Source organism: Balaenoptera musculus, chromosome 7, assembly GCF_009873245.2.
Source record: "Balaenoptera musculus isolate JJ_BM4_2016_0621 chromosome 7, mBalMus1.pri.v3, whole genome shotgun sequence".
Classification (NCBI taxonomy): Eukaryota; Metazoa; Chordata; class Mammalia; order Artiodactyla; family Balaenopteridae; genus Balaenoptera; species Balaenoptera musculus.
The window spans coordinates 17,973,204-17,986,155 of NC_045791.1; positions in this window are offsets into that span (position 1 = coordinate 17,973,204).

Here is a 12,952-nt window from a genome sequence, read left to right on the forward strand (position 1 = left end):
TATTCCTGCCCTGACTTTGATTTTACACAAATCAACGCACAGCATTAAAGTCTGGAATCGCAAGCCGGGTCCAACCACGCTGCTTCGAAGATTTATATAAATTCAGTAGACTAGGAGATGCGCGTTCCGTTCCTTCTAACCTGAGAACAGAGAAGCCTCAAGGGACATAGCTGTCTGTAAACTGAGAGCATTCTGTGGCCCGTGGTGATTGTCTAAATAAAAAGGCCCTGAGTTCCATTTTACACCAGCTATGGAGAGGCATTAAAATCAGTGATAGCACTCAGGAAAGGAAGGGGACAGCCACTGGCTTTCCCAGGGTGGTGCCTGAGACCAGGATTATGGTGTGACGAGTGCCTTTAGTAAAGCCTGCCCTGAATGGCACTGACAGTCTGTTCCCCAGGGTTCCTGAAACCCTGGGGCTCTGGCACACCCTAGCCCTGCCCCACCTCCTCTTACCAGCCCTTGACAGCAGCCCAGGATCAGAGGCCTAGAGGGAAGGCTGGTAACGGCGAGGATGCCCCAGGGTAGAGGCAGGTTTGGTCCACAGGGGTCAGGGCTCAGGCTCGGAAATCCCTGCCTGCATTTGCCCAAAAGGCCAGCAGAGCCCTGGGCCGCTCCGGCACAGTCCAGAGGCCCCAGCGTTCCTCCTTTCATGCTGACAAAGCCTCTTAAGTTAAAAAGACAAAAGTGGGAACTGTGGTCAGGGGTCTGTTGGAGGGGCGGGCTGGAGGAGGGGTGTGCCTTTTCTTCTTTCCCCTTTTTTTTTTTTTTCCCTTTGGAAGTGAGCACACACACATACACCCTCAGGAGTTCTTTTTTCTGGTCACCTGACATTTTAGGCCCCAGAAACACCTTATTTTTGTGGCAAATATTCCTCAAAGGCCCCTTAGAAAGGCATTCTTACAGATCAGTGAGAGAGATGGCCCTCTCTGCAGTGTGTCCCCAACAAACAGCCCTGGGAAGTCAACAGCAAGGGCAGAGATGGAGGGGCCGGGGCAGGGGAGAGCTGCAAGCTCAGGTGCAAAGAGCACCTGGAGAAACCCAGGGCCCATGCTGCAAGGGATGTAGCAGGCAGGCTGGGCCCCAGGCGGCTTGCTCAGGTCCAGGGCAGACACAGGAAAGCAACGGTCACCAGTGCAAGCAGGGGTGATGCACATTTGGCCTCTCCCCGCCATCTCCTCGCCCCTGCAAAAGAAAGTGCCCCTTCTTTCCTCACATTCCCAGGCAAAGCTCACTATGGTGTGGACATATGGTCCTCTGTCCAGGAAACTACGGTATTAAAGGCCTCCATAGGGAATTCCCTGGCTGTCCAGTGGTTGGGGCTCCCCGCTTTCACTGCCGAGGGCCCAGGTTCAATCCCTGGTCAGGGAACTAAGATCCCGTAAGCTGCATGGCACAGCCAAACAAATAAAAATAAAATTAAAAAAATTTTATAAGCCTCCATAATTCTCCTGAGGAGTCAGAAAGCCTAAGGGACCCAACTCTGGGCTATAAGACCTTCGTAGATAATAAAGCCCCGCAGCTCTGTTGTCACTGCTGTTTTAAACTATATACCTTAAATTAATCCAGGGGAATTGTTTTAAAAGAGATTAAGCCTTTTCCAGGTACAATAACCTATTGTGAAACCTAAAACTCTGCTGGTGGGGAAATTATTTTAAAGCAGAGCCTTCCTATTAACAAAGGAGAATGACCATTCAATATATTGGTTATCGTTCATTATTTTCACTAATTATAATAAGGTAAGTCCTATTGGTCAACGTCACGAGATGCTATAGTTAGGAAGAAATCGCTTAAGGATATGGCTAATACCTTCGGAATAAGTATAAAATTGATAAATTCCTGACCTACTGTATAGCACAAGGAACTATATTCAATATCTTGTAATAACCTGTAATGGAAAAGAATCTGAAAAAGAATATATATAATATATATACACACGCACACACATATATATGTATATATATATGTATATGTATATACACATATATGTATGTATAACTGAATCACTTTTTTGTATATTTGAAACTAACACAACATTGTAAATGAACTATACTTCAATAAAAAAAAAGATAAATTCCTTGTTTAGAGTGTAAGAGGCTTGGGAATGTTATTTTAGCAATAGGATACTTTCGAAATGAAATCTTGGGCAGATTTTGGCTACATACAGCAGTTCAGAGAATGGTATCCCTGGCAGAGGTCCTACAGCCCATCCTGCCAGCCCTCCCCCCCTCCCACCTGCAGAAAAGAGCCGAGAGACGACTCGCATTTACAGGTGGGGCTGGATGAGCTGAGCTAAATGACGTTATGCTGTCTACTTTATCCTGTCTTGATCTCTGCCCTCTGAGCTCCTTGTCCCCATGCCTTCCACACCACCCAATTTGGTACTTCAATATGCACGGCAAGGACTACTGTGTTCCCATTTGCTTTTCTCAGGCAACTCTTACCTCCCAAGCAGATTGTTGTCATCTTGACACAGAGACCCTATTCTATATGTCAGGAGTTCCCTCTGTGCCGGCCTGGTACTAGGCATGTACAAGCTGTTTGTTCCAGTTGGAGAAGGAGACAAAGTCACTGGAGGCCTAAAAGTTAAGGGCAAGCAGGTAGATGTGATCCAACTTGGGATGCCAGTGACAGGCTTGAGTGGGTGGTGAGGTGGCCGGGGGATGGGGCGGGGAGGCAAGGGATAAGACCTCAGATAAGGAAATCTGACTTTCTTCTTTGTCGTCTTCTTTCTTTTCCTTCTTCAGCACCCTCTTCCAAGTCACATGTCAGATACAGATGATCATCTCTGCCTGTTTCCCTAAGATGCAATTAGCATCACTTAAGGGTGAACAATATGATGGGAGTCCAGAGAAAATAATATATGATTGTCTAACAAATGTCATATGAACTTGAGGGTTACAAGGAGGTATTAATCTTTGAAATCACTATCTTTTCACTTGTGATTGAATTTGCTCATTCATCCACTGAGTCATTCACCAAACATTATATGGAGCAGTTTACAGTGTACACAACAAATTCTCATTGAGCACCTCCTGAATTCCAGGCTCTATGTATATTGTGGAATCTGAGCAGCTCTGAATACTCAGAGAATATTCTTTGGGTGTCTACTGATTGGGAGATAGAATGGAAAAATATATTGAAAAAGATATCTCCACCCCTATTTTGATTAAAAAAAAAAAAAGTCAACCTGTAGAGGCATTAGTCTAAGGGGGAGAGGTGGTAACTGAGATTATGTGTTAGAAAAGTAAAGGCAACCTGTCAATAAAGTACAGGGAAGTGAGTGTGATGCACCAGCCTCTTGGTTACAAAGAGCAAGTTCTTAGGGGGGAGCCCAGTTCTTCACTGGAAATGTAATTGTTGACTGAGTGTGAACTATGGTTTGTATGAGGTCAGAAAGTCCAAAGGTCACAGTTCGTGAAATGTATCAGCTTGTCAGCCTTTCCTGGAACACATTCCATATTTTGGAAACAAAGTAAGCAGATCTCACTCTTGTTTCAATATAGAGACAGATCATTTCCCACGAAACGCTTTGGGTCTTGGACTTGGAGGAAGGAACCCCTACAAATGCACCCCTGAAGCAGGTAAACCCACCCTCACCCACCCCACTCCCCAGTCCCAAACTTCCAAACCAGCCCTACAACATGTCCAGTCCTAGGAGAGACTCACTCACTCTGGGAGGGGGGAGGGGTAGATATGCCAAAGAGTAGAATTGGGCTTCTCACTAACTTTGAAACACTTATCACCCCTCTGGTGAGTGAGTAGGAAGGAAGGAAGGAAAGAATATTCCAGAATCCATGAGGTCAGGACACGTGCAGAGAGAGGGTTGTTCCATTATACACATGGGCACAGGAACACCCTGATCTGGACCAAAGACACTGGCTCACGACCTGGCCTGACCCCTCTGACATTGTAAGTATTCGGGTGCATTATGACACTTGGCTCTGGTTTGCATCCTAGATTTATTGCCTCTTTTACTCTTCGTTCCCTGTCCTCAGCAGTTTGTTCCAAATCATTTTCTCTTTCAATTCATCGCCCTCATGTTCAGTTTCCTCTTGATCTATATTTATTAGCTGCCAAGTACTTGTGAGGCACTGCAGGAACCATCAATAATGCCTCTGTTCCCTGTCACTCTAAACAGAAAAATATCTGCCCATGGTTTCCCAACCCTCTGCCCTTCCATTATTCCATGGCTTCAGTTGTAACTCCGTGAGGTGGTTTGGAAAAGACTTGGTATCAACCCACGTAGGACCCAAGTTTTGTACTAAAAGGCAAGCATCCTGGGAAACCCCTCAGTCCGGGCTAATGAAGAGGATTGATCAGGGACTTCTCTGGTGGTCCAGCAGTTAAGGCTCCGTGCTCCCAATGCAGGGGGCCCGGGTTCAATCCCTGGTCAGGGAACTAGATCTCGCAACTAAGAGCCTGCATGCCGCAACAAAAAAAAGATCCCGCCTGCCGCAACTAAAGATCCCGCACACGGCAACGAAGATCCCGCGGGCCACAGCTAAGACCCGCCGCAAATAAATAAATAAATATTTTTTTTTAAAAAAAAGAGGGTTGATCCAGATTGCTGTCAGCCCCTCCCATACGAAGATTCCGCTTGGCTTCCTCTCTTTCCTGTTGAGACCCGCTTCCTATAAAAACACAAACCTCTGTTCCATTCTGTGTATCCATCTTCCCAGCCGTCCTTCCTTCCTTCAGCATTATCCCTTACCCTTGGGCGACCTCCTTTTCTTCCCCGACCCATCTCAGTAAAAGGCATTTGGCCAAGTTGTGAAGTCTTTACAAAGAGATGTTGTAGTACGCCTTCCTGGGAAGGCTGCAGCCTTTAGTGGGGAATTGAACCCGTGGACTTGCACCGCCAGATCTCTCCACAAGCAGCAGAGATCCCCCAGCGGCCAGCTCCTCAGGATTTGCCTCGCCCAAGGGCCCATCCTTCCCAAAGTGAACTTATCCATGTAGGAATATAAAGGCCAGGATATTCTGAGTTGACTTGGGTCACTCCAAGGGCCATATGCATTCCCCAGCTGCCCGTAGGCTTAGCTGGGGCTTTGCCGGGCCTGAATCACACAGTTCGCCTTCTCCCCGTGTCCAATCCAAATTCCTCCCTGCCCTTCTGCAGGTGTCTATAGCCAATCAACATCCCACAATAGCCTAACCCAATCAATATAAGACTCAGTTTCTGCTTCCAGAGAACCCAACCTGTGTCATAACCTCCAACCTTGAGAACTTTAGGTAAAAACGGGGAAAGTACGGTTTCTCCAGAATAATCAGCAAAATCTGTTTTCTTAGATAACCAGGACGCTGAATCAGGGTGAGAAATCGTAATCTGAAAAACCACAGCACAGGCTGCAGTGTGGAAGCAACCGAAGAGATAATCTGAAAGAAACACACACTGAAAGCAGAACAGCAGCTTTAATAATTAAATAAGATGCATAAGGTCAAATAATCGCAGCAGGAACTATAATGACCATAAATGCATATATAGCACTTAGTGTGTGCCAAATGCCTTTCCCAGCACTTTAAGTGTCTTAGCTCAGTTAAGTCTCACTACAGTCGCAAGAGTTAGGTCCTTCCATTATCCTCTTTTTACAGTGAAGAAACTGGGACACACATAGGTGGAGTAACTGCTCAAAGCTGCGCAGCCAATGTGTAGGCAGAGCTAGGATTTTAACTAAACAGCTGGCCCTAAAGCCTCCACCAAACTGTCACTCTACGTGATGTGAATGTAGTATGTGTATGCCATGTATTTATAAAGAAACTAGAGAAGAGGGTGAACGGTAGTGAGAAATCAGGAAGGGAAGAACCTGAAGACACACAGGACTCAGAGACAGGTCAGATGGGATGTGAGAACACTGCAGCACAGCAGAGACCTTGATTCTCTAGCAGGATTCTGGCCTCGCCTCCATCCTTCCTCTATAGGACAGGAGGCCAGTTCAGGGTTGACCAGCCTAGGTCCACATGTGAAAGCAGATAAGTGAATGTACCTGGAGAGAGAAAAGGACTGGAATGCAGGAATAAAGACAGCTCTTGACAGAAATAGGAAGTAAACATGACTCAGTGGAAGGGAAACAAGTGATAAGATTAATGTCCTCATCCCATGGCAATAAACATCGCCCTCCAGCATCAATAGACTACATAAATATTTTGATGGCCCTCCTCTCTCCCAAGATAAGGAAATCCTCTGTGTTAAACTGAGATACACCCAGGCCCAAATTCAAACATCCATGTCAATGTCCCTGGGGTATCACATGTGTACCTTTCTCTCTCCATTTTTTATTTCACTGTGAAAACGCAATTGCTTTAATTCCCAGCAAATAGGATAGATAAAGAACACACCATCAGTATTTTGGGCTTCTGTACATGACACAAAAAATAGAGATGAAATTGTTTTCTTTTCCTTTTTTCCAACTGGGATGCTGCAGAGAAGCTAGAAAAACTGACAAGCCAACACATCAATCCAAGGGTACAGGGGCCAGCCATGGATTCTTCCCCTGATACTCAAGAAGCCCAAGTCTCCTGGTCTCCCTTGTGAATTGTTTGCTTGCCCATGAGTTACTGCTGAACTGGGAGAACCCAGGTCACTGCTGCTTCTTGGAGATGAATTTTTAAACCACATCCTACCTTCTGCTTCTTGGTAGGAGAAAATAAAAAAAGTTGAAGATAAATAAATTTTTAAAAAATTCTACATTGCAAATTCCTCATGTTCCAAGTCTTTAGTCAAGGAGGATCTAAATTCCTGTGCCTCTGTTTCTCTGAGCTCTGTATTATTCAGATGGATGTGGAAATTGAACCCCAGGCTAGAGGCATAGAAGGGAAAACAGCTATTTTCTCTTTTACCGTGGAAACCCTGTGCACCACAGGGTACTAAGGAGAAATGAACAGCTTTAATAATTGGGGGGGATGGTTGCCTCTACCTTAGCCAGCATAATGTATTTACGGTGCAGCATAAATCACAGTGTCTAATGCAGACTGTCTCTTGAAGGCTCAGGGAAGCCTCTTAATCACTTAGAACAAATCTGCATGGTTTATTTCCAAGACAGATTCAGCATTTCCCCACAAGCTTTAATCACCTCTCGGTACCTTAGAACATTCAGTGTGCACGCCCTCAGAGGTAAGGGAACATTGTGGATGGACTTCTCTTTTGCATGTGATGCTTCCATCCTGAATACACAATAATACCATTAAAAGTAATAATAATGCTCATTATTTTTTAAGACCATGTCTCAGGCATTTGCGCAAATATACAAATACATGACACACCCAGAATGTATAATCATTATAAAGTCTCTCTCTCTCTCTCTCTCACACATACACACACACACACAGAGTTTTGGAAAGAAGTAGTTCCAAGCTCAATAGCTATTTGCAATCAGTTACTAAAAAGCTCAACTGACATCCTGTTTCTTCCCTTTTCTTCCAATCTCCTTTCTCTTTCCCTTCTTCTTGCCCATCCTTCTAATATGATTTAAGTCAAGAAGAATGTAATCATATCTACATTAGGCCCTAGCACTCACTCTTTTTCAGAACTCTGTTTCACACGGAATGACCTCATCACAAGTTAATCCTCCATTGCTGGTAAAATAAATCTCTATTGAATGAGGACATTTGTTTCCCTCCCTTCAATAGGAGTTTAAAATTTTTAAAAAGTAAACTTGGGAAGGAAATGTCTCAGATGCATCTGGGTTCCCGGAGAATGGCATCAAAATGCCGCATGCTTTGTAAGACATGGCTGGAGATGGTTATCTAATAAGACGCCTGCACCTCTTTCCTTTCCTTATCCACTTCCTGTTGTGGGGATTCTTCCTTTCCTACAGAGAATGAGTCTTTCTCATTGGAACACACGGGCTAACTTGGGCCCCTCTGTTCTGCTTGGTGGAATCTCATTGGCTGTCCTGAGGCCCAGGTGTCAGTTTGGGAATGCATCCTCCTAAGGCAGGCATCTGGCCCTGGGTCCTTGGCAAACCAACTGTGACAGGTTCCTCCAACAGCTGCAGTGACAGGCTGTGCTTCCAGGTGATTACATAATCCTGCTTTCTGGCCTGCTCATGTGTTTGGATTGGAGCCATTTCCCTGGAACAGGGATGAACCAAACAGGGCTGTCTGTTCACTGACCAGAGCTCTGTGTCTATGGGCTGAGGTCCCCTCTGAAATTATGAAATGTCTCCTTATCTTTCCCAGGCCACTCAGACCCAGAGTTCTCACAGATATGCCCTTGGAAACGGGAGATCCTCCATTTGCCTGAAATGAGGCTGGAATTTCACTTTTCATTGTAAATCATTGTTAAATTGGATAGCTCTGCTTTGAAAAGCAGCAGCTGATTCTAATACTGGCTAGAATATATTCCTTTTTTGCGATATTGGGCATGCCCATGCAATACACATTCGACTACATGTGTACACCAGATGAAGGTATGGATAAAGGAGAGGTATACTTACTGTATTTACATTTTCCAAAGACACAACACCATGTCCTGAAGAAATAATTAAAAGACTGCTTTTTCGTGAAGCTTAATGCTGCTGGTATGCAAACGCCAGTGGCCTCCCATTGAAAAAACACAAATCCACAGCAGGTGGTGGTTTAATTTAATGATAGCTAAACTGCTGCAAGGGGATACAGCAGTATAGATACAGACAGTGGTTTTTAAGTGTGGTCCCTCGACCACAGCATCATTGTCACCTGGAAGGCTATTGGAAATGCAAATTCTCAGGCCCAAACGCACCTACTGAATCAGAAACTCTGTGAGTGGGACTCAACAATGGTTCAACAAGGCCCCACCCCCCAAATCTGTTAATTTGGGATTAACGGATATATACTACTGTATATAAAAGAGATAAACAACAAGGACCTACTGTATAGCACAGGGAACTATATTCAATTTCTTGTAATAACTTAAAATGGAAAAGAATCTGAAAAAGAAAAAAATATATATATAACTGAATCCCTTTGCTGTACACCTGAATCATTGTAACTCAATTATACTTCAATAAAAAATAATAATTAAAAAAACAAGGCCCCCGCCCCAGGTGATTCTGACACAAGAAAAGTTTGAGAACTAACATTCTAGGTGAAGCTGGGGCTTGATGTGGTCTAATTGAGGGAGTGTGAGTGTTGTTCTAGAGATTTACACGTGCTCTCCGAATAATCACTCCATCATGATCCACTCCTACTTCAGCTACATCTAATTCATGCTGCTCCTACTTTCTGCTAAAAGGTGCTACTACCAGCTGTCTAATTCTCTGCTCCCACTCAGTTATACCCCCTATACACATATTAGTAATTAGCCGGTGACTGCTGTAATATGTGCAGCTCTGCAGACATCCAGATACATCAACTCACCATTAAATTCTACTCAAAATCTCTCCAAGGAACAGACATAAAACTCCCCATTTTATAGATGGTGGTAATCTAAGTTACCAGCGGTCTTTCAATTAAGACAATGTAAAAATAGCTCTGCGTTCACCCTTTGTTCTAATGAATGTCATGTTTCCAGTCTCGTGATCCCGTCAACCTGGTATAAAATCTGAACTCCTAAGACAATTCTCTAAGCCTCACTCAGCCTTGACCAGATAAGAAGTTGGGATAGGAATATACTGTTATCTGTTCAAGATGTCTCCAGTCAGCTAATAAAAAATTTTCATAGACAAAATCATCTTGCAGAACAGAGTTTGGGATGATGACCACTGTTGCTGAGGTCATGGTGAGACAGGCATCTTCATACAATGCCAACAGGAGTTGTAAACTGGTACAACCTTTCTAGGAAGCAATTTGGCATATCATTTGACTTCGTAATTACACTTCTTGGAGCCGATCAAACGGAAATTGTCCAGAGATGGAAAAAATGATTAATGTATAAGAAATTTCTAATTTTATTTTTAAATGAAAAAAACAGGAATAATCTACATTTCAAATAATACGTGGTTAAATAAACTAGTTCTTCCACAAGATGGACAATAATGCAGCCTTTTATAAATAGATTCATGAGCACAATTTATTAAAAAATGATCACAAGACACAAGTGAAAACAGCAGGATACAAAATTTTATAAACAGTGAGATCCCTTTTTTTTTTTTAATTGTAAGTTAACACACAGAGATAGGCATTGAAAGTAACTGAATAGAAACCACTGACATATTAGGAGTGGTTACAGTGTATTATGATACCAAACCTGGGAAAAAATATTATCCCCATTTACAGATGAGGGAACGGAGGTCCATAAACACAAGCTAGATTGTCCAATATGACTTAATAAATAGAGATCAAGGTCAAGCTTGTCTGGATCAAAGCCCATGCTTTGCAGACTCTATTGTCTACAATTTCTGGTAGCTTAAGTGGTCTGACACATCATGGTTAGAATTGGGAATGCCAGCTAGGGTTTCTTACTTTTCTTTCTGTTCTATTGCAAGGAACATGCAAAGTATCATTTTGTCATAGGTCATAGACGACCTCCATCTAGATTTCCTCCAAGTATTTCAAGAAACACTGATAATAAAATTTTACAATTATTGGGAATTCTCTGGCAGTCCAGTGGTTGGGACCCCTCGCTTTCACTGCCAATGGCCCGGGTTCGATCCCTGGTCGGGGAACTAGGGTTCCACAAGCCATGCGGTGCGGCCAAGGAAAAATATTTTTTTTAATTAAAAAAAATTACAATTATTGAATGCATAATACGTATTAGGCATGTGCTAATCATTTTACACGTTATTTCATTTAATAGTTTTTATGACAATGTTCTATATACTATAATGTTCTATGTACTATATATGTGTGATATATATATATATATATATATATATATTATAACATTCTGTATACTATAATGTTCTATGTACTATAAGCACTATTCACCTTATTTCACAAATGAGAAAACTGAGACTCAGAGGGTTTTAGTATCTGCCCAGTACACACAGGTAGAAAGTAACAATTCCAGAATTCAAACCATCTGTTGGACACAGAAGAGTCTATGCTGCTCTGAATGTCTCCATTCAGAAATCTTTCTAGAGAAAAAGATTCCTCTGACTCCTCCCATCTCTTACTCTGGCATCAAGCTTCTGTGTTTTGGCATAAATAATATCTTGGCATGGTGCTGATCATTAAAAAAGAACAAGTGAGAAGCAGTGTTGGCCCTCGTAAGAGCCTGGGATTAAGTATGAGCTGATATTAGAGATAACAGGCAGATCTGGCCTTTTCTCCTTAACGTCTTCAGCACAGAGTTCATTACGAGCTTAGATCTTCAATAGTAAAAGTTCATTCAGTTACAATGAATTCAGACCCTTAGTAGGGCCTCATTAAATACTTAAGTGTTAATCAGCTGAAGCCAAACATTCTCTACGAATGTAAAGGCCTGTGTCTCAGAACGGTCCAGCAAGCTGCCAACACAAGTGCCATGTGACCGGTAGGCCAATAATACCCTCACTGAATCCCCCGTGACTTCCTTCCCTTCTGCTTCAAATTCCTGGCCCGCTCCAGAACACCTCTGTACTTGACCTGAGGGCTTATCTCCTTGCCCTCACTCACCCTTGAGAGCTGATGCTTTATGTGGGTGATCTAGCATCACCTCGACTTCCTTCCTCAATAGTTTCTCACTTATTATTGGATCACATATAACAATGTCAACTTCAGGAAAAGAGGTACCAGGTGATCCTCAGGGTCTGGTGCTCCCAGTGGGCTCTCCTCCAACAAAAGAAAACCATACACGCTCACTTAGATGTGAAGTACTGGGAAAAGAGTACTAGCTAAATTCATGCCCAATTTGCCTTCTCCTAACCCTCAGGGTGGGAGTATGGGCAGATGAAAGTTAGTTGGCACTTGATCTCATTTTAAGACAGCAACACACGCACGCACACACACACACACACACATACACAGGCAGGTGCGTGCACACATACAAATTACCTTCAGGAACAAGGTAGGTGACCTAGTGAAGAGCAGAGTGGGGGCAGTAAGGAATGGTGGGGGCTGTGATGAATAGGAAAGTTCATAGCCAGCAGCAAAAGGCATGAAGATCTAGTTTTTTAAATACTTAGTGGACTAAACAAAAGAGGGTTCCAGCCAGTCTACTATCTATGAATTAGACAATCCATTTTTTAGCCTTGGCTAATTGTACTTCCATCAAAAGTTGAATTCAGGGAAAAATAGGATACTGAGACTCATACTAGGGGTGTGCCTGGCCCTAACCTTGTAGGCTATCATCAATGCCCCGGAAGCTCTCCTCACTTCCCTTCATGAAGCAACAGGCTGGCACCGATTTCACCATGATATCAGTCATCATAATTTTTAAGAACAAGAATTCAGGAGCCAGATTGCTTGACCTTGAATCCTAGCCCACCAGTCAGGAGCTAGGTAACCTTGAGGAATTTACTTCATCAGGCTCAGATCCGTAAAATGCAGAGACTAATGACACCACCATCTCATAGAGCTGTTGTAAATTACTTAGAACAATGCCTGGCGCATAATAAAGGTTCATCGTCAGATAACAATCATTGTATGACCAACCGAAATGCCTCATGTCTGCATCTGGGAGATAACCTGAGTATGACATACTCAGTCATCTCTCAGTTTGGCAGGGAACATTGGAATGGAAAAATCCAGAATAATTACATCTTCCTGGGAAAGACATTGATGTGGATGACAGAAGAGGACTTACATTTTGTACACACGGTCTCCACCTGAAGGGAAGGATGGGAAAAGTCTTCAGTGGGGCAGAGGAGAGGTAGGGGGGGGTTTGAAACTGGGTTTGTCCCAGTCTGAAATGTGGACAGTACAGGGAAAGAGTTGGCCCTCACCAACTTCCCTGCGCTGTGAGGATGCGGTCTTCCCGGCACCCCCTCTCCCCTAGCCTCTCTTAACCTCATCTTAATTTGAAAACACCTTGTCATCAGCATCCAACTCATGCCTGTCTCTCTTCAAACCACCCATGCTAGAAAATTGCCTTTTTCTCCCCAACTCTAAC